Genomic DNA, 27,030 nt, shown 5'->3' on the forward strand with positions numbered 1-27,030 from the left:
GAGGGCTGCCCAAGGGCCCTGCATACCTGGCCCAGGTGTCACATCCATTTGCACCTTGTGAAGAGTGCAGCCTCACTTCCTCAGACTTCAATTATATTTCTCACAAATGTTCTCCAGGTCATCAGGATATTTCTTCCCTATTCTCCCTCCTCTTTTTCTTCTTGATTTTTCTTTTCTCTTAAGCTCTACCTCTATTTGATTTCCTATTATTTCCCAACTTATACCAATCCTCTGCAGAGAATAAGAAAAAGCCAATACATTATACACAACTCCAAAATCACAGATGTCTTCATCTGTTTTCTGCTGCTACAAAAGTATACTACAAACCAGGTAATTTATAAAGAAAAGAAACTTATTTCTTACCATGGCAGAGACTGGGATGCCCAACTTCAGGATACCAGCCTCCAGTGAGACCTTCTTGCTGCATCACAACATGGCGAGGGCATCACCTGCCAGCTCAGGTTGCTCGTCCTCTTGATTTAAAGCCACTAATCCTGTCAGGGACCCTTCCCTGATGACCTCATCTAGTAGTTACCTCCCAAATAGCACCAAAATACATATCTGGGGATTAAGTTTCCAATCCATGACCTTTTAGGGGACACATTTAAGCCATAACAACAATCACTTGTGGGATGACAATGTTGTTTTATTACTTATCAACTGATGCATATTGAATTGTTCAAAATTCAATTGCTTTAATGCAACAAAACATTTTAAATATTTTTTTTGTTTGTTTGTTTCAACAGAGATTTTTTTTCTGTGAATCCAGAATCCAGAAATAGCTGTGCTGGGTCACTCATGCTAAGAATCAAGCAGTCAATCAGTACGGCAGTCACGTGAAAATTCTAAGGGACTTCCAAACGCACTCACCTGGCTGTTGGCAGGTCTAAGATCCTCTCTGGCTGTTGGGTCTGAAGACTTAGGTTTTCCCCATGAAGGTCTCCATAGGGCTGTTGACACTATAGCACGTTGCTTTCCCCAAGGCAAGTGACCTAATGGAGATGGAGAGTCAGGGTGTACAATATTGCCCAAGACAGAAGCTACAGTCATTAACAACTAATCTCCATAGTGATATATTACTTCTGCCAAACACTGTTGGTTAGCCACACCAACCCCAGCACAATGGCAGCAGGGAGGGAGATTATACAAGAGTATGATATGAACACAAGGCAGCAGGGACCACTGGGACCCACACTGAGGAAATCCTCCATTAGCTGTCTGCTAACTGACCAGGGAGTAAGCATTGAGCATAGCTATGAGCACACATTATTCCATTAGATGTTCCCAGCACTACATGGAAGATCCTGTTTTAGGTCTTGTTTTGCAAACAACAAAACTAAACTTTAGCTTTAAGAAAGTCACCTATAGTTACAAAACCAATAGTAGATAGAATCCATTTAATCCTTGCTCTAGTGCAGGGTCTTCCTGGTTTATGTTACTCCACCCCCTCGTACTTTAATAAGAGTTGTCTTTCTTCTCAAAATGTTTCCATCTTTCAAGTGAAAAGAGGAGACCCATCTCCTCATTATGACGTTTAAACCCCTTTATTATTTTGTCCAACCTACTTGTGATGGCCACTCTTATGTGTCCACTTGGTCAGACCATAGTCCAACAGATATTTCATCAAACATTATTCTGGATGTTTATGCAAAGGACTTTGGGGTGAGATTGACATTTAAATCAGTGGACTATGCAATGGAATATTATTCAGCATTAAAAGAGAATAAAATCATGGCATTTGCAGGTAAGTGGATGGAGTTGGAGAATATAATGTTAAGTGAAGTTAGTTAATCCAAAAAAAAAAAAAATACCAAATGTTTTGTCTGATTTAAGGATGCTGATTTATAATGGGGTTGGGGTGGGGGGGTCGTGGGAGGATTAGATGAACTCTAGATAGGGCAAAGGGGAGGGAGGGGGGAAGGATGGAGGTATAGAGGTAGGAAAGATGGTGGAATGAGATGGATGTCATTACCCTAAGTACATGTATGAAGATAAGAATGGTGTGACTCTACTTTGTGTACAACCAGAGGTATGAAAAACTGTGCTCTATATGTGTAGTATGAATTATAATGCATTCTGCTGCCATGTATAACAAATTAAAATTTAAAAAAATAATTTTTTTAAAAAAGGCCACTTTCATTTTATTTCTGGATTCTAAATAAATCAGAAATCATCTTTGAAAAAAAAACAGTGAACTATGAAAAAAAAATCAGTGGATTATGAGTGAAGCAGATTGCCCTCCCTAGTATGGATGGCTAGGCCTCCTCCCATCAAAGGCCCAAATAGAAGAACAAAAAAGCCTGACTTCCCCCAAGCAAGAGGCAGCGTTTGGGCTCCATTTGCAGCATCAGCTCTCCCTTGCCCTACAGTGGATGGTCCTCTCCAGTCTGCTGGCCTCCATCATGTTTTGAACTCAGAAATCTCCACAATCACCTGAGCCAATTCCATTGCTCTTTATGACTTCTCTTATAAATGCCCTCTCTCCCCCCACTCCCTACACAATCTGTTCCATGCCTATAGTCTCATAGTTGTTTGCTGTACATCTTCCTCTATAGCATTCGTCATGAAATTTGCTAGTGTAAAAAGAAATGTCCATCTCCAATACTAGATTTGGAGCTTCTGGAAAGCAGGAATTATATCAATAACTGTTTTCTGTCCATCCTAATCACTAGTAAGGGACTCAGTAAGTATCATATCATAAATATTTGCTGAACTGAACACTTCATCAGTATTCACAAGGAGTTTGTATCTACATAATCCCTTCTCACTGCATCTAGGGCAAAGACTAAAAGTGTATATATCTAACTGAAACAGATATGGTAAGAAATATTTTTTTACACAATAAAATAAAAGCTCTAAAAGAGTTATAATGTCTTATAATTGCCACTATTCAGAAAAACTCTGGAAACATGGTGTGCTGGTGTCCTAAAATAACGCTCCTGTTCAAAACAGCTAAAATTTGGGGTAAAAACAAATGTAATCTTAAAAGCATCAATGACCCGGCCAAGCTACATAGGTAGAAAGGATAGGAGGTACAGGTCAGAACCCAAGGTGGGCTCTTGCGCATCTATAGAGGTAACCTCAAAGGGCTGCACCCTCAATGTAGCATAAGCTTGAAATAAATCGTGATCTTTCCCCAACGGTCTATGAAAGGCAAAAATAGCTTTTCCTCAGAATAGGCAGAAGGAAGCATGGGAACAAGGTTTCTGAGAATTTCTAGTCACAAGCTAGCCCTAATAAGGATTTGCAGTAGCTTTAATTCATTGTATCTGGGGAGAGGGACAGAAAGAAACTTTTAAAAAGAAAAAAGTCTTAAATTAAGAAAGTAAGGTAATCTGAAGCCCAGTAAGTCACAAGAAGCAAATATAAACTCTCTCTGAAGAGACTCGCCTTCATTTCATACCTTACAGAATTACCAAAATAAAATTCCAGGGAAAATGAGCAGCTCATAGGGAAAGTCATCAAATACAGAAGGAAAACCCAGAAGACACAACAGTCATAAAAAATAGACCACTAGAGATTTTAGATTTTTGGAATTATCAAATGCAGAATATTAAACATCATTTGCAATAGAGTTGAAAATATTTGGAGGGACTGAAGTGGCATAAAGCATTTTTAAACAGATTTGAAAAGTAACCAAACAAACCTTTTTAGAAATAAAAATAATAATTAAAGTCAAAACAAAAGGTGGTTATAACAGCAGAGTAGACACAGGTTAAAAAAAAAAAAAGATTAGTAAGCTGAAAGTGTTTTGACTTGATATTTTTGCTTCAAGGACTCTATTCCTAAAATAAGAATCTGAAATGCAAACCAAGACTTATTCACAAAGATGGCCATTAGGTATAAATCATAATAATAACAACAAAATGAACAGATATTGAGGCAATTTTGCTTTTCTATTGGGAGGGCAGAATACATGTCTTGGTCTTTGCTTCCCATGAAGTTACCCGTACCATACCAGAACTCTGATACCACTCAGTGCACCAATCCTGTTTTATTGCTCATGTCAGAGCTGCCGAGGACTCCAGTGTCCTAGGCCTTCAGTACAATAATGGAACCATGGATCTTACCACAGGATATACTTGGGGAAGCAGATCTCACCTATGGCAAACGGAACCTATGACACAAGAAAGTGTTTTGAATCAAGGGTGTCCTGTCATGAGTGTTACTATTTCTCTCAAAATTTCTTTGACCACCTTATCCAGAGGACAGAGGGTCTCATATCTAACTATACTAGTCCCAAGCCGTTAGGACTTTGGTGTCATGCCAAAGGTTGACTTCTCCGAGAAGCTTGTCGTCTCCCCACATTATGCCTGGGAAGTGAAACACTAGCTTGGATTAAGTTGGACAACCTCCAACCCAACCTGGGAAGATCAAAAAGAGCTTTTCCTCACTCTATACCACCTGGATTTTGTAAATCACAAACACTTGTTTTTATACTATTGTCCAGCTAGTGATTTAAAAAGTTTCATCTCCAAACTGAAGGCTGAATGAAGCCATCTGTCTTCATCTATGTATACGTACCCTTCCCCTAAAGTGAGTCATGTCTCAAGAGAAATAGGCGAAGCTGGAGCTGGAGATAGTAGTAGTAGAGTAGTAGAGCATGTATGAAGCCCTGGGTTCAATCTCCAGTAATAAACAAAAATAGGTGAAGCTCTGAGGAACCAGGAAATTTTAAGAGATTTCCAGGAATGACAATACATTGATTATTTTGAAATGTTTAAATATTCAATATTTCAAAAATGTTACATGCACTGTCATGTGGAAATCCTCCCTTTTGGACAGTAGTTGTAAGGACCATATGAAATGGTGGCACAGTCCTAGCCAGGATCCCATCTCACAGAAAGCATTTAGCAGACATTAACAAAGTGCAGTGGAGGAAGGAAGTGGCCTTCAAGATGCCAGGGAGGAGCCTTGGAGGGCACAAGTGTAAGCATCCAAAGGGAAGTACACGAAGGCCACCAGTTTAAGAAGCAGCTGAGAGGCTTCGGTGTGCATTGGTGAGCTCAAAACTATAGGGTGGGCTATGCAACGATGCTAGTGGGAAGCCATTGGAAGGTTTTTGAGTAGAGGAGAGATGTGATGTAAGTTTTAAGAGAATCGCTTTTGCTATTATATGGAGAATAGAGTGCAGGGGAATGAGGGGCCAGTTTGGAGTCTGTTGGCAATAATCTAAGGAAGAGGTGATGAGGGTAGAGGCAGGATAAAGCAAGAAGTGATCCAACCATAGATACAGCCTAAGGTTAAGCCAACAGGATTTGCTGACAGATTGGCCATGGGTTTGAAAGAAAGGCAGGACACAAGAAACACTCCATAATCTTTAGCTAAGCAATTAAAGAGGTAGAATCACTACCAACCAACATGAGAGACGCTGCTGATTAGGAGGAACTAGGCTTGGATATAAGTTTGCAGTGTCCATGGGACATTCAGGTAGAGATGTCAAGTTGACAACTAGGTATTCGAGTTTGGAGTTGATGAAAGAGATCTGTGCTAGGGGTATGTCTTAAGAGACAAAGTTGAAAGAACTGCCATGCACTTAGGGAAAGGTAGTGATAGGAGTAGGTTTAGAGAGGTGATAATTTGGAACTCAGTTTTACACCTGTTCAGTTTGAGAAAGCAAGTAGGAATCTTGAGCAGGGAGGCAGAAATATGAGTTTAGCACTCAAAGATGAGGTTCTGACTGGAATTATAAATTTGAGAGTCATCAGTACATAGATGATGCTTAAAGCCAAGAGATATGGTGACATCGCAGAGGGCACAAGAACAGAGAGAGAACAAGAGAAGAGGCTTAGGGTACCCCAACAGGCAGAAGTTAGGGAATATGGAAGAAGCAGCCAGGGAGACTGGGAATAAGTATCCAGACTGATATGTCATGTAAAAGAAGGTACTCCAAGGAGTGACCAACTGGTTGGAAAGGTCTGAGTGACTCCTCAGTGAAGACAATAGCTTCCAACAATTGCAGGATAATTGGCACCAATGACTGAAGCCAACCATCAGCTAAAAGACCCTAAATTGGGGCTATTTGGTTCTTTACATGGAATTTCTTATTCTCATTCTTAATGATCCAATAAAGTCCCAATTCTGTAAAAGTCTGGTTCACTGTAAACCAAAACCCCACAGAGAGCTTAACAGAAAATAATAAGCATACAGTTCTGAGCACCCAGGAGATCCAGATATTGTTCAAACAGTTGAAGTCAGAAGATAGAGAAGGAAGGTAATTCCAAACCACTTGAGGAAATACTCCTTCCTTATTCATCTGCTCGGCATCCACACAGTGTTCCTGAACATACACTCCTTTGGGAAAATCTTAAAGCTGCATTTCAGTAGGATTATTCTTAAAAGTGGCATTAACAGTGATGATTGAGGAAGATGTCTTTTAGAAATGCCCAGGGCACTGAACCAACTCCCTCTTCTGGGTTCTAGAAGTTTCCCCTCCTTCCTTCACTTATACCCCTGCAAGCGCTTCCCCAAGCCAGCTTAGGGAACAGGTCTATGCTACCTTGGCAAAAATATTCCATTACCTTTAGGTGACCTTTCTCTGAGACTTGGAAACGGAGCACTTCAACTGCAGGTCAGGCACAGTATGGCTTTACTAGTGCTCTCTGCGAGACAGGGCTGATGAATGGCATTTGAACCCTGCTTCCCTAATCCTTCGGGCAGAATGAGAGGCTCTCCACAAGGGTAATCCTCAGTGATTCATGATGCCTGCTTCAGCACACTCACACATCATATAAATACAAATTGACAGTTCGCACACATTGGCCTCATGATGGCATTTGTTTAAAATCCTCTCAAGTACACTCCCAGTGGCTTCAGTGAGGACAGTTCTCTGTTGCAGGGCAGCAAACAAAAGAGGCACCAACTTGTCACATCCGGCCACCAGATTTCCAGGAACACAGGCACCTTTTGAATATTCTGCTTTCTTTCGGGGGGGGGGGCCACTTGGCACTTATCTCTCATTGGGACCGGCAATTGGCTCATTGGTTGACCTCAAGGATAATCCTTCAAAAAACAAACAAACAAGAAAATGAAAGGGTAATAAACCGAGACCTCGGGGTAACCCCTTTAGCTTATATGGGCCGAACTGAAGTTTTTAGAAGGTGGAATTTGAAAAATCAGCGTTATGGCATAGTAACAAGGAAGGAAGAGATGGACTTAGCAGGCAGAGGGACTGACACCTTAGGGACTTGATAAAGCCCTATCTTTTGAACCACTAGTGACATGGTAGGAGAACATTGGAGAAGCTCAAGGACACCAAAAAACACGAGTTGGTAAATCTGTAAAGAGGAAAACTCATATGGAGACCCCGCCACCACCAAAAAATGCAGTTGCACTGTTTTCCAAAAAGACAAGTTAGATCACACTGAAAAGCCAATAGGCAGATGTCAACTGTATTGATCTGTGTCAGCATCACTCGCAGTCCTGCTGCTTCAAAGAAAATGTCAAAAACAGAAACATTTTTCACTTAGAGAAATATTAAGGTCACCCACACAGTCAGTCAGTCACATCCTGGCAGCTAACCCTGGACCCAGGAGGAAAGAGAATGAAGCAGGATTTGGAAATTTGTATAAATAAAAGCAAAACCAACTCACAACTGCACCAACACCAGCTTTCGCGTGGCCCCTTTGGTGGTTAAACGTGGTGTGAAATAATCTTTTTAATGGTCACGGGGAGCCTTCCTTTCCTTTGTGTGTAAGCCCATTATGTGTTGACTTGAAAGAACTCCTTGTCCTTTCTAGCTGTCTTTGACATTCACCCTGATGCTTGTCCCTTTCTTGTCCAGAGCATGAAGCAGCATCCTTGGAAGATTAGAGAGGAAAGAAAACGCACACAAACAGATCAAGAGCTGGCAAGGCTCCAGGCAAGGCTCACGGGAGGGAAGCTGAGTTCTCGGAGTCTCCTGTTTCTGCCCTTTATGCAGGACCCAATTACTTTTCTGCCCTTTTCAAATTCTCTCCCATAAATAAATATATATGTATTTGCACACATGCATGTGTATATATTAATATATATATATATACACACACATACAAATATATATGTATACTTACATGTGCATATAGTTTTACAGTAAAAATTATTATTTTATTACTTTTCTGTTGCTTTTGGTACTGGATATTGAATCTGCTAAACACATCCTGCACCACTGAGCTACACACTCCCTCCCCTTGTTACTATTATTAACTGGTGATCAGCCCATTTTTATCATTTGGATAATCCCTTGGCTTAGACATGCTTGTTCTGAAGTTTAGAAGGTGGAACAAACAGTAAAGGTACGGAACAGCAGCAGAGATGGGAAGGAGATGCGCCACATAACTCCGTAAGAGAAGGTTGCAGATGCTCCCGAGGGTTGCTGAGCTCCGAGGCGTGTTGTTGACACAGGGCCGCATGGATGCTCTGCAGTTTATTTACAGCAGTCTGCTGGCTGCATAAACAATCTTAAGAGCAACCCAGCAATGGTCAAGGTTGTCCTGGGTCCTGATTGGTTGGATTTGGCCTGCAAGTACGAATGTCCAGTCAGGAGAAAGCAAGTTACAGTATCTGTAGTCACCAGAGAGGTTACTAAAGTTCTTATGCATTATATGGAACATAATAATTTTACCTTTTCTAAGTGAATATTTTATAATATCCAGTCCAACAGAGCCTAGAGATAAGCTAAATCAGAAATATGATATCTTTCTCCTTTTCAAAAAACATTCTGACTGTCCCTGGGCAATTTTTTTTCTTTTTTTTTAAACCAGGGATTGAACTCAGGGGTGCTTAAGCTCAGAGGTGCTTAAGCAATGAGCCACGTCCCAAGTCCTTTTTATTTTTTATTTTGGGACAGGGTCTTGTTAAGTTGCTTAGGGCCTTGCTAAGTTGCTGAGGCTGGCTTGAATTTGTGATCCTCCTGCCTCAGCCTCCTGAGTAGCTGGGATTACAACCTATGAGCCACCGCACTCGGCTGTCCATGGGTATTTAATTACATACTTTATGCAGATTGAAGTAGGGATATGTTCATATTGGCAGGCAGAGGGTCTGACACCTTAGGGACTTGATGAAGCCCCATCTTTTGAAACAGAAAGCACCTACACATTGGACAGGTAGGCTGCTTCACCTTACAAGAAAGCCACCTCATTCAGTCAACAAAATTTATTCAACATAAGGCCCTCTTATATGTCTCCATCTCCTCCTCTGGATCCCTATTGGATGGGACCTGCTTTCTTGGGATGCTTATCTACCTACATGCTTAACCACGACCCTTGACATGGTCAAGGCTTCTAAATTGCACAGAGAATCTGGGTCACATGGGCATGATAGAAGCATGAGACAGTAGCAGGTATCTAAGCACTAAGCTACTCCTCAAAAACTTGCTTATAGCTGGGTGTGGTGGCCCAAGCCTGTAATCTCAGCAACTCAGGAGGCTGAAGGAGAAGGATGGCAAGTTTGAGGCCAGCCTCTGCAACTTAATGAGACTCTCAGCAATTTATTGAGACCCTTTCTCAAAATAAAAAATAACCGGCTGCGGTTGTGGCTCAGTGGTAGTGTGCTTACCTAGCACATGTGAGGCACTGGGTTCTACCCTCAGCACCACATAAAAATGAAATGAAGATATTGTATGTCCACCTGCAACTAAAAAATAAATTTTTTAAAATAAAAAATAACAACTGGGAATGTAGCTCATGGTAAAGTGCTCCCCAAGTTCAATCCTTTGTACAAAAAAAAAAGTACTGTTAGTAGGGCCAGAAGTATAGCTCAGTGGGAAAAGTGCATGTGTGGAGCCTGGGTTCAATCCCCAACACCACAAAAAAAAAAAAAAAAAAAAAAAAAAAAAACTCGTAAATTGAACTCTCGGAGAGTTTATGCAAACTCACTTTCTGACCCTAGAGCTCTTAATGACTAATATAATTCACGTATAATTAAACTCTGCTATAATTAAATTAACAAGTCAACAATTGAGCCATAACTTGTCCCTGGCATGGGATTTTGGATAACACAGGAAGTTCCATGGGGTGAGGGGAGGAAAGACCCTTGATTGATGGGGTAGAAGGACTGAGGGGAAAAGTCAGAGGAGTAAAAGTCAGTGTCACAACAAGTAAAAGTATTGACTGTGATCTTTTCCCCCTCTATTAAGTTATAAAGTGTGAGTTAATTTTCAAAGTAACCTCAGGAGCCCCAAATGTAACAGAGGGTGAGCCACAGATGGGAGAATTGACTAAGATTTAAAAGGAATAAAATCAAGAGCAACAGAAGTGAACTTTAAGGAAAATGAGACCCAAAAGTCAAATTGTCCAAAGCAAAGAATAGAGAACTGCCAAGAGCAGTCCTGTGTCTCCATCCACCATGAGTGAGGTAAACAAACAAACAATGGCAGAATCTGGTAGCAGAAGGTATTTTGGCCTCCATGTATAATCTCCTGAATTTATGTTAATTTAATGTATATTTTCTCCCCCTACTTGGTATTTCTGATGAGGTAAGTAGGAGAATTCAACTATCCATCCCAGTCCCTGGGTCTGATAACCTTAGAGAATCAGGAAAGGAGAGAGAAGAGGGCAAGGAAGTCTTCAGTGCTGAAAACAGAGGACGAACAAAAACACTAGCACCAATGTTTTCCTGGCTAGGTGACCTTGAGGTATGGTAAACGAATCTGGCCTCCTCAAGCTTTTTAATAGTTTGAATCTTTGAGCTTGTTTGGCAAAAGCATCAACTCTAGACCTTCTCAAAGTGCCCACGACACCATTCCATGATTTTTTTTTTTCCTGATGTCAATAACTTAGTTCATTTTATTTGTATTTTTTTTCTTAGAGAAACTTCCATTCCATGATTTAATTATCATCCTTCACTCCTAGCCATTGAGGGAATTTCATTCTCAGGAAGGGCAGAAAAAAATTACAGTTCAGTAAAAACAGTACAAGTAAAAGGCACAAAAATTTTCAAAATAAATAAATAAATAAATAAATAATTTAAAAGGCATGTCAAAGGGTGGGGGCGTGGGAGGACACACCACAATGGCAATTCAAATGTTTTGCTTCCTCTGTATCTTGGAATATGAGTCAATCCAGCTCAGAGGTTGACCTGAATTCTGGCATAATTACACATACAAAAATTTGGATTTCAGCCCAAACTCAATGTATGTATCACCCTTCTTCCTGCAGCTGCTGCCCTTCAGGGCTGGGAGATCTCTAATTCCCACAAACTCCTGGCAGAATCCAAGGCTGGTTGAGGTCATCTCTGCCCAGCCATACCTGGCTAACTACCGCAGGGTGCAGGGAGAGACGGGCTGCTGGACACCCAGGAGAGAAAGGAGTCTGGCCAGCACCCATTGTTGCACACACTCTAACTGGCCTAAGAGAAAAGTTATTAAAGGCTATTTGGAAGCTTCTGGAGGGCCAAGCAATAGGTAGATAATTTGAAAGCTATCTAGCCAAGAGTCATCCCCAAGTTACTGACCTCCAATCTGCTGCAGGTCCACTCCCAGAACACTGGACAGACAGATGCCCAGTGTCCTTGATCCTCTACCACTCTCTAGAGAGATAGAACCCATGCCCTATATGACCAGCCTCCATGGTATCTCAATCCAAGTCTCGCGGGTGGTTGGGTCTGGCTGTCATCTTCTCACTTCCACCTTGGGCAGCCAGAGATCAGAAAATGGGAAAGTACAAAAGTTGTTTTATTGTTTTGTTTTTCTTTTTTTCTTTCTTTCTTTCTTTTTTTTTTTTTTTTTTTTTTTTAGTGTCTGTGGATTGAACCTAGAGCCACATGCAACCTAGGTATATACTCTACCACTGAGCTACACCCCTACCTTTTTAATTTTTTTGAGGATCTCACTCGTTTCTAACTTGCAATCCTCCTACCTCAGCCTCCAGTGTAGCTGGGATTACAGGCTTGAAATTTTTTTCTTTTTATATATGTATCAGCACTAAAAGGAAATAAACTCTCAAGCTACAAAGAGGCACAAAGACTACATTTTCAGTACTGCAAATTCCATGTTAATATTTTGAATAAATTAACATAGGGATCCTTCTCCTCTCTCTAGAGCTTTAACTCATACTCATCTATTTGAACAGTTATTCTTTCCCATGAGAATATATGTCCCTAGTGGGTAGGAACCTTGTCTATTTTGTTTGTGGAGATGTACAAAGTTAATAGAAAATGCCTAACCCACAGTAAACACAGCTGCACAAATAAATATTTGTAGAACAAATGAATTCATTTAACTCATTAATTTCACACAAGACACTGAGGATCCAAAAAGTTAACAAGACAGAACACCAGAACCTCGCCTATTTCTGTTGACTACTGACCCTGAGACTGCAGAGGAGACAGACTTGATGCAGAAAGGCTGTGGGGGAGAGTTCAGATGGTGTTGAGAAGAAAGCATGACGGAGTTCCTGAGTGTGAATTGGCCAAGCAAATAAGTCAGCAATGGATGGCGGGGGTGGGGGGGACATAAATGATTTTGTACAAGTTGTCATTCTCAGCAGGTCCTTAACAGACAGTGTTACTCCATTTGGCTCAGCAATGGACAGGTTCATGTTTTCTGGGTCAACAACAGTGTCACCTTTATTTGGACTGGTGGTAGACAGTGTCAACTCTACCTGGATCTTTGATGGGCTGTGTCACTCCCTACCTGGATTCGTAATGGACAATGTTACCTCAATCTGGGTCAGTGTCAGGTGGTGTCACTTCTATCTGGATCAATGATGGACAGTGTCACCTCTACCCAGGCCACTGTAGGACAATTGCACCTTTAGCTCACTACACATTGGAACTCAATGCCCATTACACGTGGCACATTATAACCAAAAGTAATTCTTAAAAAAAAAAAAAAGAGCCCAATTTTTAAATGGGAAAAAAATATGAACAGACAATTTACCAGATAAAACATAAAGATGACAAATAAGCAGAGGACAAGATGCTCTGATTTATATGTCACCAGGGAAATGCAAATTACAACAACCATGAGATACCATCATACACCAATAAGAATGACCAAACTGGAGAATGCTGACACCACCACATGCCAGCAAAGACAAGGGGCAACAGGGACTCGAATTCCCTGGGGAAGCCTGTTTAGCAGATTCTTTACAAGGCAAAATACTGTCTTATCATATGATGTAGCACATGTGCTCCAGGCATTGACCTAAATAAAGGAGTTGAAAACACATCAACCTGAAAAACTACACACCAATCCTTATAGCAGCTTTATTCTTAATTGCTGAGCCTGAAAACAAGCCAACAACCAAGATATTCTTCAGTAGGTGAATGCATAAACAAACTGTGATGTGTCCAGACAATAGAATATTATTCACTGTTACAAAAAAAAAAAAATGAGCAGGTATGGTGGCATACACTTGTCATCACAGGGACTCGGGAGGATGAGGGGGATCTCAAGTTAAAGTCCAACCTCAGCAACTTAGCAAGACCTTGTCTCAAAATAAAAATTAAAAAGGGCTGGGGTTAAAGCTCAGTAGCTCAATGGTAAAGCCCCCCTTTGTTCAATCCCCAAGGTGGCAGGGAGGAGAAAGAAAAAGAAGGAAAGAAGCTTTCAAACCTCAAACAGCATGAAGAAAAATTCAGCACTTATTACTTAGTGAAAGAAGCCAGTCTGGAAAAGGCTGCATATTATATCATTCTAATTACATGACATTCCGGAAAAAGCAAAAGTAGAGAGACAGTAAAAGATCCGTGGTTTCCAGGGCAGGGGGAGAGGGAGGGATAATAAAGTACATGGGGATTTTTAGGGCAATAAAATTATTCTGTCTGATGCTACAATGGAGGATACATGTCATCAGGCATTTATCAAAACCCATAAAATGTACAACCTCAAGAGTGAACCCTTGTCTCAACCATGGGGGACGTAGTCTTCATTCATCTTTCATATTCATCCATTCAACACTGTAAGGCATTTATGCAAGCTCACCGAGCAGTGTGGTTCGCCATTCTTGATTCACAGCCCTTTGATACTGTCATTTAAAAGGTCCAAATAAATTTCATACTAAGCTTAAAGATAAACTGAAGACAATAGCTATTTGGCAGGAGGTATAGGAGATTGAACTCAAGGACTCTCGGCCACTGAGCCACATCCCCAGCCCTATTTTGTATTTTATTTAAAGACAGGGTCTCACTGAGTTGCTTAATGCTTCACTTTTGCTGAGGCTGACTTTGAACTCACAATCCTCCTGACTCAGCCTCCAGAGCTTCTCTTTTTGTCTAACAATCCCACAAAATGGACATTACCCCATGTTTTTAAGTATTCTTTTGTAATATGAGTTTTGGGCACGTGCAAACAATTTAATCCTACATGTGACATGTTCAGTGTCATATTTAGTGATTATTTTAGGTGCACTACATAACTACTAAGTAGAAGTACAAATAGCTGCATCCTCCATGCAATGATTCCTTTGGTTTGTACACTCTGTGGGATCTAGGACTCCTGAGTAACGTGGCTGGTGCAACCCAAGTTTGTTTGGTGGACAAAGACCCAATGTTTTAGACTTGTCACTTGGAATAAATGTAGTCCAAAAAATAAATTAGTGATCCATAATTTATTTAACAATTCATCAATTATTGTATGGAAGTAGTGGACAATATTTTGCTATTATAAACAACTCTACAGTAAACATCAATGTCAATTACTGTTTGCCCAAATAAAAGATTAAATTTCTTGAGATAAACCCAGGAAGCAAAACTGCTCAATCAAGGAGAATCGTCTGGGGCTGGGATTGTGGCTCAGTGATAGAGCACTCAACGTAGCACGGGCGGGACCCGGGTTCGATCCCCAGCACCACATAAAAATAAAGACATTTTGTTGTGTCCATCTACACCTAAAAAATAAATATTTTTTAAAAAAAGGAGAATTGTCGTACTTCTGTTGCTCATTTACAAACTCATAAATTCAATGAATCACTCGTTAAAATTCTGTACATAAGATTTATTTTTAAGATAGTTCTATCTTCTAAATAGGCCAGTTGATTCACTCTTGTTCTGAATATTGAAGAGAGATCAAATGATGCAAAAGTGAAAGCAATGGTTAAATATTAATAGGCAGGAACTGGAACCTAAGTTACTCATCACTTCAAGGGCATCAGACCAGGAGTCAGGAGAACTTCAGCCTCCACCACCAACAGAGGCTGATGAGAAGAGATCCCTGCCCACCTCCCATTATTTTCTCCCATGTCCCATTCCTTGTAGCATGCATCACTGTATCCCCAGAATGTCTTGTTCACTCACTCATTCATTCATTCTGTAAGCTAATGTCCATATGCTTATAGCCTTCCTCATTTCTGTATTTTTTAATGTCTGATAAATTCTGCTTTTAAATGGTTATGTATTGGAGGGAAAGATGGGGGAAAGTGTATACGTGTGTATGTGTCTGCACATGTACTTGCAAACAGGTACATGTGATAATAGTGTAAACAATTCACGACTTCCTCAGTCAAATGGTGATAGAAGTAGCATTTGATTATATTTTTCCATGCTGCAAGTCTAAAACACCAGGTTTCCATGCACCAACCATGTGTTGCCCAAGCCGCAGTTACCCAGGGTTCCTAGATGACCGCAGAACACACACACCAACAGACTGTCCCTCTAAGGATGCCAATCATTTGTTTTGCTATATAGTAGTTATCTCAAGCACCTATGACAAGCAACTAAATGTGACCTTGTAACATTTTTTGAATGGTGTTTGTTAGGGTTTAAATATAAGTTGTTCCCCAAAAGCTCATGTGTGAGACAATGTAAGAATTTTTAGAAGTGAAGTGATTAGATTATGAGAGTTTTGACCTAATCAGAGGATTAATCCACTCATGCAGATTAAGTGAGTGGTAACTGAAGGCAGGTAGGGTGGGGCTGGAGGAGATAGGTCACTGGGGTATCCTTCGGGGTTTATATGTTGTCCCTAATGAACAGAGCTCTCTCTTTGCTTTGGTTTTGTCGTGTCCTGAGCTGCCTTCCTCCATCATGCCTTTCCACCATGATGTGTTCCCTCACCTTGGATCCAGAGCAATGGAATCGGCCATCTGTGAACTAAGACCTCTAAAACTATGAGCTCCAAATAAACTTTCCGTTCTCTACATTGTTCTTGTCAGGACTTTTGGTCACACTGACAAAAGAGCTGACTAAAACAGTAACTCACAAATATTATTTTTCAGTCCTCAATAAAACGATATTTTTTAAATGATATTAAAGTTTAAGAGTAATCAGTTTTAGCCCTCACCATCTGAGCCCACTGGTCTCTAAGGTTCTTCGGGAAGATTCTGACTGGACAAAGTTAGGGTCATATCTTCAGATGTTATCCTTGGGTCTATGCAATGAAAGAAATGGGACAAAGGTTGGGGCAGTGGAGGTAGGAAAGTTCACTGGAGCTCAGAGTTGCCACTCTATATAAAAACTAATGCAGGGAGACCCCAGACTTCTTCAAATGGATATGTAAACAGGAGCCAAATAAAGTTATTTTTAAAAAACCTATTTTAATCCTAAGTAGAAAAATCTGGCATTGTTCTTTAAACATTCCCCACCATACCGCCATCTCGGATGTAAAATTTAAGGGGTGTCCAAAAAAATAAAGATTTCAGTAATCAAGACAATGTTTAAATGTAATATTTTTAAAGTGAAAATTAATGGCAAATTTTTAAAAAAACATGATGGACAAAATATTAAAACTGTTAGTAAAGACAAGATTACTCATTTTGTTCATTTTTTAATTTTTTTAATATTTCATTAAAATATTCTTTAACTGGATTGCTAGGTTTTTTGCCCAAGGCAGATGCCTCACTCTTCCCACCCTGGCCCCAACCCTCAAGGAAACCAAGTTTCTCAGCTAAGAGTCAAAAGCTATTCTGTCCCAGACAAAGAGGAAGAGTGTGGACAAAGCAGCTCCTTCCTATAGCCCTGGGAATGTCTCAGGTCCAAATGTTCTTCCTCCACACAGCAGAGGAAATTCTGAGATTGCCCAGATCTAGTGAATGAAAACATATCACACACAGTTCAATTTGGATTTCAGAAAACAAGAAATATTTTTTAATATAAGTATATCCCGAGCAATATTTGGGACATACTGATACTTTTAAAAAGCTGTGTGTTATTTATTTGAAATTCAAATTGAATACAGCATGCTGGATTTTATCTGGCATTCTCCATTCCACCCCCAGGAAGCCTACCTAAGCCCAGACAAGAGTGTTTATCTATCCCCTCCCAGAGAGATGGTCACTGAAGACTAATAGCAAGAACAAAAGAAATAAAAATAAGAAGTGAACTGAAAGCCAGCCCAACATAGAAAGAATGTTATAGAACATCTGCTGATGGAGACCAAGGGAGATTTCCCATAAAAACAAGAAAATTTAATCTAATTTGCAAAAGCTTCCCTTGTGCTAATTTGTTAACAGCTCATGTAGAGACACAGAACCAAATGCATTTTCCTCCGCTTCTTTTTTTTTTCTTATTTTATGCAAATCAAAGCCATCCCTGCTGAGATTCTAGAAATAGTGAGACTGGATTGTGTCCCACAGGCTATGACCAGGTTCGTGAATAGACTGTGTCAATCAAACTTAACTTCTTTTTCCCAATCATACTGATTGTTTGGTCAACCTACTACACCTGTCATTTCTATTCACAGTCTGTGTGAGTCACCTTGGCTGTCAGGCTACAGGTGCTTCAGACTCACTACCAATGGGGGTTGGTCTGCAATGGGCATCTGTGTGGTTTCACTGGTTCTAGGGATCTCAAGCAGGAGGCAGGAGCATCACAACCCCCTACAGGAAATCTGCCCTCACAGGTCCCTCTCCGGTGCTGAAGGAGGCCACAGTTTTTCTCCCTTCCTCCATGTCAGAGAACGTGCTGTCGTCCAGCTGAATCAGAAGGAAGGCAGGAATGGTTTCCATCTGAACATCATAATGGTGCAATCAATCAAGCCTCTTCTTTCTTCACCCAAACTGGGCTCCTGCTTCTCACGGTATTGCACACAACAGCCCTTGGAAATTGTCTTCAAATTCCCCAAAAGATGAACCTTGCCAATTGCTGTAGTTCGGATCAAAAATGTCCCCCAAAAGGCCATGTGTTAATGGCTTGGTCCCCAGCCCAAGGTGTCACTGGGAGGTGGCAGATCCCTTAAAAAGTGGGAGCTGGTGGGAAGTTTTAGGTCATTGGAGCCAGGCCCTTGAAAGGAATTCTATCACTCTGTTCTCCTTGTCTTTGTCTTTTTTCAATTCTAGCCATAAGGTGAGGGCTTCTTTGGCCCCAGGGTTCCCACCATGATATGTTACCCTGTCACAAGCCCAAAAGCAATGGGCAAACCCACCTCAGACTGAACATTCCAAAACAGTGAGGTTCAATAAACCTTTCTTCTTCTTAAGTTGACATCAAGTATTTTGTTAGAGTAACAGCTGACTAACACAGAGATATAAATTTAAGGTGAAAACATCTGCCCCCCAGTAATGTTTCTCTTTTCATTTTTCCTGTGCATTTTTTCTTTGTTACAAAATTGCATTCCTTTTTTAAAACAATTTTTAAACTTCATGTTATTTATTTGTTTTTTTATATGATGCTGAGGATCGAACCCAGTGTGTCTGTGTGCTAGTTAAGCGCTCTACCACTGAGCCACCACCCCAGCTCGCATTCAATTTTTATATATAATTTTCTTCCTGTTTACATTCTTCTCTTTTCAACTGAAAAAAGTAAACAGTTAAAGGGAAGAGACTACGTCATCCCTGAACTGGCTGCTGTATGTTTATGTCTTGAATACCTGTCCACTTGCAGAGGTTGCTCAGATAAATAGAAATATCACCTCCAAGTAGGAATTTTAATTTAACTTTTCAAATATAGCTGACAGCATTCTGACTGGAGAAACATAATCTAACTGAATGACCAAAATATAACATTACTATTAAGAGACTACGAATTATCCCAGTCATGATATCCAAACATGAATGATATTCCATGATGTTCCAAACATGAATGTTTATAGCTGCACAATTCACAATAGCTAAATGGTGGAACCAATCTAGATGCCCTTCAGTACATGATGGAATATTATTCAATAATAAAAAATAATAAAATTATGGCATTTGCAGGGAAATGGATGGAATTGGAGAATATCAGACTAAGCAAAGTAAGCCAATCCCAAAAACCCAGGGGCCCAATGTTTTCTCTGATAAGTAGATGCTAATCCATAATGGGGGGTGCATAGGATGAATGGTGGAACTTTGGATGGGACAAAGGGGGAGGGAGGGTGCATGAGTATAGGAAAGATGGTGGAATAAGATGGATTATCATTACCCTAGGTACATGTAAGATAGCATGATGATGTGACTCTACATCATGTACAAACAGAGAAGTGAAAAATTATATTCCATCTGTATATAATGAATCAAAGATCTTTCAGCTGTCATGCATAACTGATTAAAACTAATAAAAATAAAATTTTTAAAAAAATTTAAAAACTATCAGTCAAAATTTGGTCTTGAGATTGAAAAATATCCCCCGCTGCCAAACTGGTGGTGTAGCTCAGTGGTAGAGCACTTGCCTACCAGGCACAAGGCCCTGGGTTTGATCTTCAGAACAGCAAGGAGAAAGGAAGGGAAGGGAGAAAGTATCTTCCCCAATCTATACTACTCTCAAGTTGGCCGTTACAGAGCCAGTGAGATTGTTTTCTAAATGAAAGCCAAGGTTTGTCTCAACTTTCTTTCTTTTTTTTTTAATTTAAAAAGCCTAGAATCCATGTGGCATTTGGGTGCACTTTTAAGAAAATGAAATAAAAATGTAAAATTTTCCAACTTTGCCTAAGTTCAAAAGTAGGGGCCATGAAAACAGTTCCAATGGAGGATTCAGAAAATTGTGTTAGCCAATGACAGTTTACTTAAAATAAGCATATATTATAGCCCACAGAGATGACCACTTGAAATAACAGAATACTCATGTGTCAGCACTCCAGATTTTATTTCCCAAAAAGAAATCCTCAAACATGGTTTCCAATAACAATGGTGGTTCAAAAGATGCGGCCTACAGGTACATGCCTGTAGCTATAGCAACTGTGGAGTCTGAGACAGGAGAATTACAAGTTCAATGTCAGTCTGGGCAAGTTAGCCAGACCCTGTCCCAAAATTACAAATACAAAGGGCTGGGATGTCGCTGAGTGGTGAAGTACCCCTGGGTTCAATCCCCTGTAACTGCAAAATAGAAAAGATGTAATGTTCTAGAATATCTTTCTGAAACCGCAATAAAAATAAAAGTAAAGAAAGCCAGAGCCAGGTACAATGGCTCAGGAAGCGGAGGCAGGAGGATCACAAGTTCAAGGACAGCCTCAGCAATTTAGTGAGGCACTAAGCAACTTAGTGAGACTCTGTCTCAAAATTAAAAATAAAAAGATTAGGGATGTAGCTCAGTGCAAAGCACCCCTGAGTTCAATCCCAGAAATAAGCAAAAATAAATAAATAAACAGATACATAGATAGATAGATAGATACATACATACATACATACATACATGTATAAATAGTTAGAGCACCTATGGGCTCAATCCCCAGTTAACAAAAACAAACAAACAAAAAGAACCCAGTAGAATAGATAAAAGGAGACCAACACCAAGATATATCCCTGGTGAGGTTCTCATCATAAAATATTGAGGAAAGAAGGGAAAAGTTTCATACAAAAGGTCAAGAATCAGAATAGTCTCGGGCTTCTCAGTGCCCGTTTTGAAAGTGACAAAACCATGGAGTGATGTCCTAAAATGTCTTGGGGAAAACTATTTACTACTGAGAATTTTACCCAAGGCTTATCAATTGTCTTCAGAAACTCATGACCTCAGAGCACGCACCTCCATGAACCCTTTGTAAGGAAGCAAAGGAAGGAGGAGAAGACATGTAGCCACAGTGATCAGGAAACAGGGTTCCAGCTCCTTAGAGGGATCCCTCGGACAGGGCTCCCCTAGATGGTCCATGAAAAGCAGAGAGCTTTCCAGAACATGAATTCATGGCACACCTGATGAATTCAAACATACTGAGAAGAGATTAAACTAGTAGAAGAAAGTTTAGGGATTCGTGATAATTTTTAAAAGTAAAAAATAAAAACAAGACAATTATAAACTCCAGGAAAATGAAATCCTTCTGTAAGAAAGCAAAGTCATGATAATGTCACAAACCTCTCAGTCATGATTAACATTTACATAGTCAAAATAATATCACCACATCTACTACCTAATCATTTTGGAAGAATGTAGGCAGGGATTGCAGGCTGAGAAAGATCATGGAAGGTAAGTGAGATACAAGATTGGTGAAAGAGAAAGTAAGTTTCATCCCCAAGAGTGGAAAGAAAATAGAAAATGCCTAAAGGTGAAATTAAAGAAATAGCTCTAAAAAATGCTATCTAGATTTAATGGAGGTTAATATCAAAAGTAACAGTTAAAACAGTTGAAAGTGATTTCTCTGGGTTAGGAAAGAGTGGGAGGGTATTGGGCACGGGCCTGCCATTTTTCATTATAAACTTTGTAATCTGACTCTTTATACTATGTTCATGTGCAACTGTGATAAAAATAAAATCTAAAATATTAAAAGTCAGACATGATTTTATGTCTGCCTCATTTAGAGATCAGGGGCAGGGTATGGAGGGTGGGGAGGGTATAAAGAATATTGGTGGTCACAGGGAGAATACCACCAAATATTTGGTAGCCGTTCTTAGGAACATTAGCTGAAATTCCTTGAATCCACAATTGAATTGAAAGTTAGCTTTAGATCATCTGTCTTTAAAACCAATATGGTCTCCTTCCAAACATGTTGGCCTGCCCATGTGCAGCACATTAAAAGCAATAATAAAGCTAATCAGAGGGACCTCCCACAAAATATTTTTGCTACATAGACCAGACCACAACATTTTTCCTACACCTACTAATGTCTGCAATGATGTGTCAACCGCAGGAAGCCGTAACGATGTGACGAAGTCTAGTTCAAGGGCAAGGATTGTATCTTTATTAAAGTTTGTAATAACCAAGACCCATGGAGGCAGAAGAGAAACTGCCTTCCTCTGAGAACTCAGACCATAATTCTTCTTAATCTCTTAAGAGGGTCAGAAAATAAATTAAAACAGTTACCATATTTATTGAGTTCTTACTATGTGCCAGAAGCTGCTTCTTGCTCTATGTGTATTGCAAGTCTTTTAATCCAACTGCAACCTAATGAAATAGATACCACTTTTCTCCTCATTTTAGAGGTGAGATGATTGGAGTCAGGAGCAGGCACAGAGATCCTGAGTCCATTACCTGTACCCTTCGCCATGCACTGCCACCCTGACTAGCAAGTCCTTATTCCCCACTTCTCCCTTGAGACTGCTAAGCAAAACATCCCAAAGCCGGCTGTGGTAGCGCATGCCTATAATCCCAGAGGCTCAGGAGGCTGAGGCAGGAGGATGGTGAGTTCAAAGCCAAGCTCAGCATCTTAGCGTGGCCCTATGCAACCCTGTCCCTAAATAAAATATTTTTTAAAAAAGACTAGGGATGTGGCTCAGTAGTTAAGCACCACTAAATTCAATCCCTGATACAAAAACAAAAACAGAAAAATCCCAAAGAATGTCAAATGTAGGATGGTACAGGATGAGGCTCTACCACCCAACTCCAACAGCATGGTCCAGAGTCACCATTGTGGATTCTTTGTGTCCCAGGTTTATCTTTTGTAGTCAGACCATGTCAGCTTGTAGGTAAGATAAAACAAGCTCTCCAAAGCCAGCATGAAATCAGAGTGTGGCCAATACCCAACAAGAAATGCAGAGGAGACATAATGCAGAGGTGGGGGACAATGTCCCTGCTTTTCTTCACGGCTTGTGTGAATTTCTTAAAACTGGTCACAACCAAGAACCAAATTCTTAAGCCCAGATAATATCTGCTGAGTCCTTGACACACACCAGGGCTCTGTGATGCACCTGACAAATTTTAATCTCATTTACTCTTTCATCAGTCCTCAAACGTAGGCATATTTACTTCCATCTGGACTTGAACACAGGGTCCTCAAGTACAAGTGACTCACCTGAATTCATGTTGTCTTTCAGTGGAAGACCCAGGATACAAACACAAACGGTCTCATCCCCAAACTCTCCTCATTTTACAAAGAAATGATTGACGAAAAAATTAATGGGATCACCAGCATTGTCAAAAAAATATATAAGCCAGGCACGGTGGTGTAAACCTGTGATCCCAGGGGCTCCGGAGGCTGAGGCAGGAGGATTACAACTTCAAAGCCAGCCTCAGCAACTGAGCAAGGCCTTGTCTCTAAGTAAAATATATTTTTTTAAAGGGCTGAATATGTCCTCAATGGTTAAGTGCCCCTGAGTTCAAACCCTGGTGCACATTAATGCATGTTATATATTTGTTATGAATATATGTATATAAATGTACACAAACAGAATATATGTACATCTATATACATATAACTCAAAAAAGTTTTTTGAGGATAATAAGAGTTGTAATCTTTCTAATCCTTAGAACAATCAACAAGATATTATTTTGTTTAGACTTTTGTCATTGATGTTTTTCAAACATGAAGGAAAAATTTACACGCTTTAAATTTAACTGTCAATATGCTGCAGAGATAGAAGTAGAAGGCTGTGGACTATGTTCGCTCTTTATTATCCCCCTAAATGATTTTGACACCTGATTTTCCATGTGCAATTTAGACCTGCCCTCCGAAATGCCTAGGAACATATCTGTTTTCTTGCTAAGGCTACATTTACTCAAAAATAGCCAAGGCAGATCCTTCTGTTTCCTAATGTGTACTGCAAGGGAAGGTTGGCTACGGCCAAAGGCACCATTTATGCTGACAGATTCAAAGAAAGGAAGAGAAGGAAATGAAGCGGAAGAAGGAGGATGACACCTGTGGTCCTCATGATCTAGATGGTGACCTTCCTTCCATCCCAGCCAAGGCTCCTGGGAAACCAGCCCACAGCACTGCAACTTTCCTCCTCTGAACTCTGTTTTCCGTCATTCATTTAGTCCACAGTATAGATGGTGGCTCCTGTCCTCTCTGACTGTTTCACTTTTCTAGTGTGGGAACCCTGCTCCCCAGAAGAAGCTGGAGGGTGGGGCTTGTTCTCTGCTTTGCATTTTGCACTGTGCATTTAATAACACAAGACTATGTACAATCTACAGGGCTTGGTGGCTCACGCCTGTAATCTCAGGAGCTTGGGAAGATCTCGAGTTCAAAGCCAGCCTCAGCAACTTATTGAGACCCTAAGCAACTCAGCAAGACCCTGTCTCTAAATAAAATATTAAAAGGGCTGGGGATGTTGCTCAGTAGTTAAGCACCTCTGGATTCAATCCCTGGTACAAAAAAAAAAAAAAAGACAACCTACGACCTGAAACCTGATGGATACTTACTGGATTTACAAACAAATTTCTTGTGGAGGGAGGGGACTGAAGGTGTTTAGGGGCAGATCCAGGTCAAGTATCACAAAAACATAACAAAATAGCATATTCTGCCAGTGTTGCCTCCTTCTCAAACACCACCAAAAAAAAAAAAATGGTCTGTTTTATAACAAGTTACCTGACAGAAGGAAGACTGACTCTGACCTTGAATTCAAGAATCAAACTGCATTAACCATTCCAGTCAACGAATAAGAAAAAAAAAAATCTGCTTCTGTTATTTTCTTCACCTATCTAGCCCACTCAAGTATTTCAGGGCTCTGAGGTATAAATGATTTCAAGCACTTTCAGCAATAGAACAAACCACACTATGTCATTGTGGCATTTTATCAAGAATCAGCATGATGTTGCATGGTTAGAAATAATAATAGCAGTAAGGACTAGTGTTTTGTTACAAAAAAAAAAATTGGGTCACTTTGCTTTTGCTTTTCCTCAATTTTAACAATATGGAACTAATAAAGCATCTGTCAATGCCTGCAGAGGACTTTGAGAAATACAGAACTAGATCTCAGCAGAAGATCCTCCTTTGCCTAAAAAAAAAAAAAAAGAAAAAGAAAAAGAAAAAGAAAAAAAGCCTATAGGAGCTGCAGCTTGTTCCAACAGCAATCTCCCTACAAACTCCAGCAACTTCCAAATGTTCCATAGTCTGTGAAAGGCCACAAACGGACATTTCTCCATAATCCCTTTTTTTGTAGCAGAATAGAGGCAGATCTAATGATCCGTCAATAATCCCTATTGCTTTAAGACTTTAGAATATTTGCTTTTTCCAATAATTCACTCTCAAATAATTTATTATTACATTAGAAATTGAAGGATAATTGTCTTCTTACTCTTTATTTTCCATCAACTCCCCACCTCTAACCAAACCTTCTCTTCCAAAGCAAACAGATATACTGTTGGAGCTCCTGACACTGAAGAGATAGATGTGGGTCACTGGGGCCAGATGTGGTCAGTGAGCCTATATCTGGGATTTCCAAAACTATAAGCACCAGCCAGGATTCTAGAAGCCAAAAGCACCTACAGTCTTAGAAGCTAATCTGAATGTTTCATCCTATTTGAATCCCTTCCAGGCCTCCTGTTGAACCTATTCACTGGGGTACTATCTCCCCAGCTTACCTGACTGCCCAATGGGTACCATTTTGAAAATGCGGGGATAGCTCACTCGGTCATTTAAAAAACATAGATACATTTTTAATTCAGTGGCTGGTCAGAGGCTGTTGGCCAGCTCAAAGGATTCACTCCCACAGCTGAAATTCTACCTCTTCTTCCTGAAAGGAAACACTAAAATATCCCTTGCCAATTTCATGGCTTACAATAAAGCATCAGATGAACAAGGGTAGAAAGAATATGTTGACAGATCACAGTTCCCCCAGAGCCCCCATAGGTTTCAAACCTATCATGCCAATGGGCAGATTCTCTGGATCCAAGCTCTGAAAGCAATTAGGGCTGTATGTCTCCTGGGAATGTGCCTCCAGGATACCATGCCATCAGCCAAGTGAACTTCAAAACCAGCCCCACACTTTCAAGACAGCCTTCCACGGGCAAGGACACACACATTTTCTGTGTTTTGTACAACTAAAATCTTACACCTTGACACTGGTGGTCTGAAGGGTCACCTGTTAACACAAATTTTTGGAATATACTCCCACAAAAAAAAAAAAAAAAACCTCAATGCTACCATTCATTTATATTTTTTCAAGTTACATTTTCTATGCAAAGAGACATGAAAGAAGCTAAATAACAACAAAAGAGAACCACAACCTCCAAATGAGGTTCATCCATCACCGGTGGATCTCAGGTGAATTGGTGAGCAGGCGCAAACGTACTCACAGAGGATGGCTCCATCATTGTGGGGAGCTTCGTTAGCCCAGCCATGGCGCTCTGAGTCCCCATGAAGCGCAAGTCCTGGGTTAGCCAGACACAGCTCGCACCTTCGGAGCTCTTAGAGTACAGTTCTGGGGATATGCTGTCATGGCACAAGAGCTAACATCGCAAGTGCCTCCAAAGAAATACAGGTAAAATACAAAGCACATTTAGATAATGAAAAGATAATATGCTGCTGGTGAACCTTTCTACAACTTCAGACATGGTTATAAAGCTTGTTACATGTTTGATGTACAAACAGCTCTGAGTCCCACCAGGCTCAAACCCGAAAGGATCAGGAAGTTTCCAGTAAAATATAGCCTGGCCTTTGGACACACGTCACAGGCCCCAGCTCCTCAGTTGAAAGGATGGCAATGTTAAATCTCCCAAAAATTATTCTGGAAAAACACACTCCTTTACCCACCACCCTACTGACAGTTGGCAAAGAATAAATAAAATTTAAAAAAAAAAAACGTGATAAAAATCATACTCCAATTCTCAGCCATGGTAACGCTGAAACCTATTGCCACAAAGTACGATGGAATCTCTCTGGAGGTTTTTCAGATGTCTGTAGTCATTTTTCTGAATTAGTTTCATATAGAGGCAGAGACCTCATTCCCAGACCACGGGCAAACCTCAATTCCAGCCATGCCATCACCAGTCAAGGGCGATCTCCGAGGTTTCTTTGCAGCCTGAGCAATTTATGTTTCCTTCACTTTAAATCACCATCTGAAGGCATGGCATGAGACTCCCCAAGGTTTAGAGAAACTTGCTGCTCTGGAGAACAAA

This window comes from Spermophilus citellus, assembly GCF_964194105.1.
Source record: "Spermophilus citellus genome assembly, chromosome: 6".
Lineage (NCBI taxonomy): Eukaryota > Metazoa > Chordata > Mammalia > Rodentia > Sciuridae > Spermophilus > Spermophilus citellus.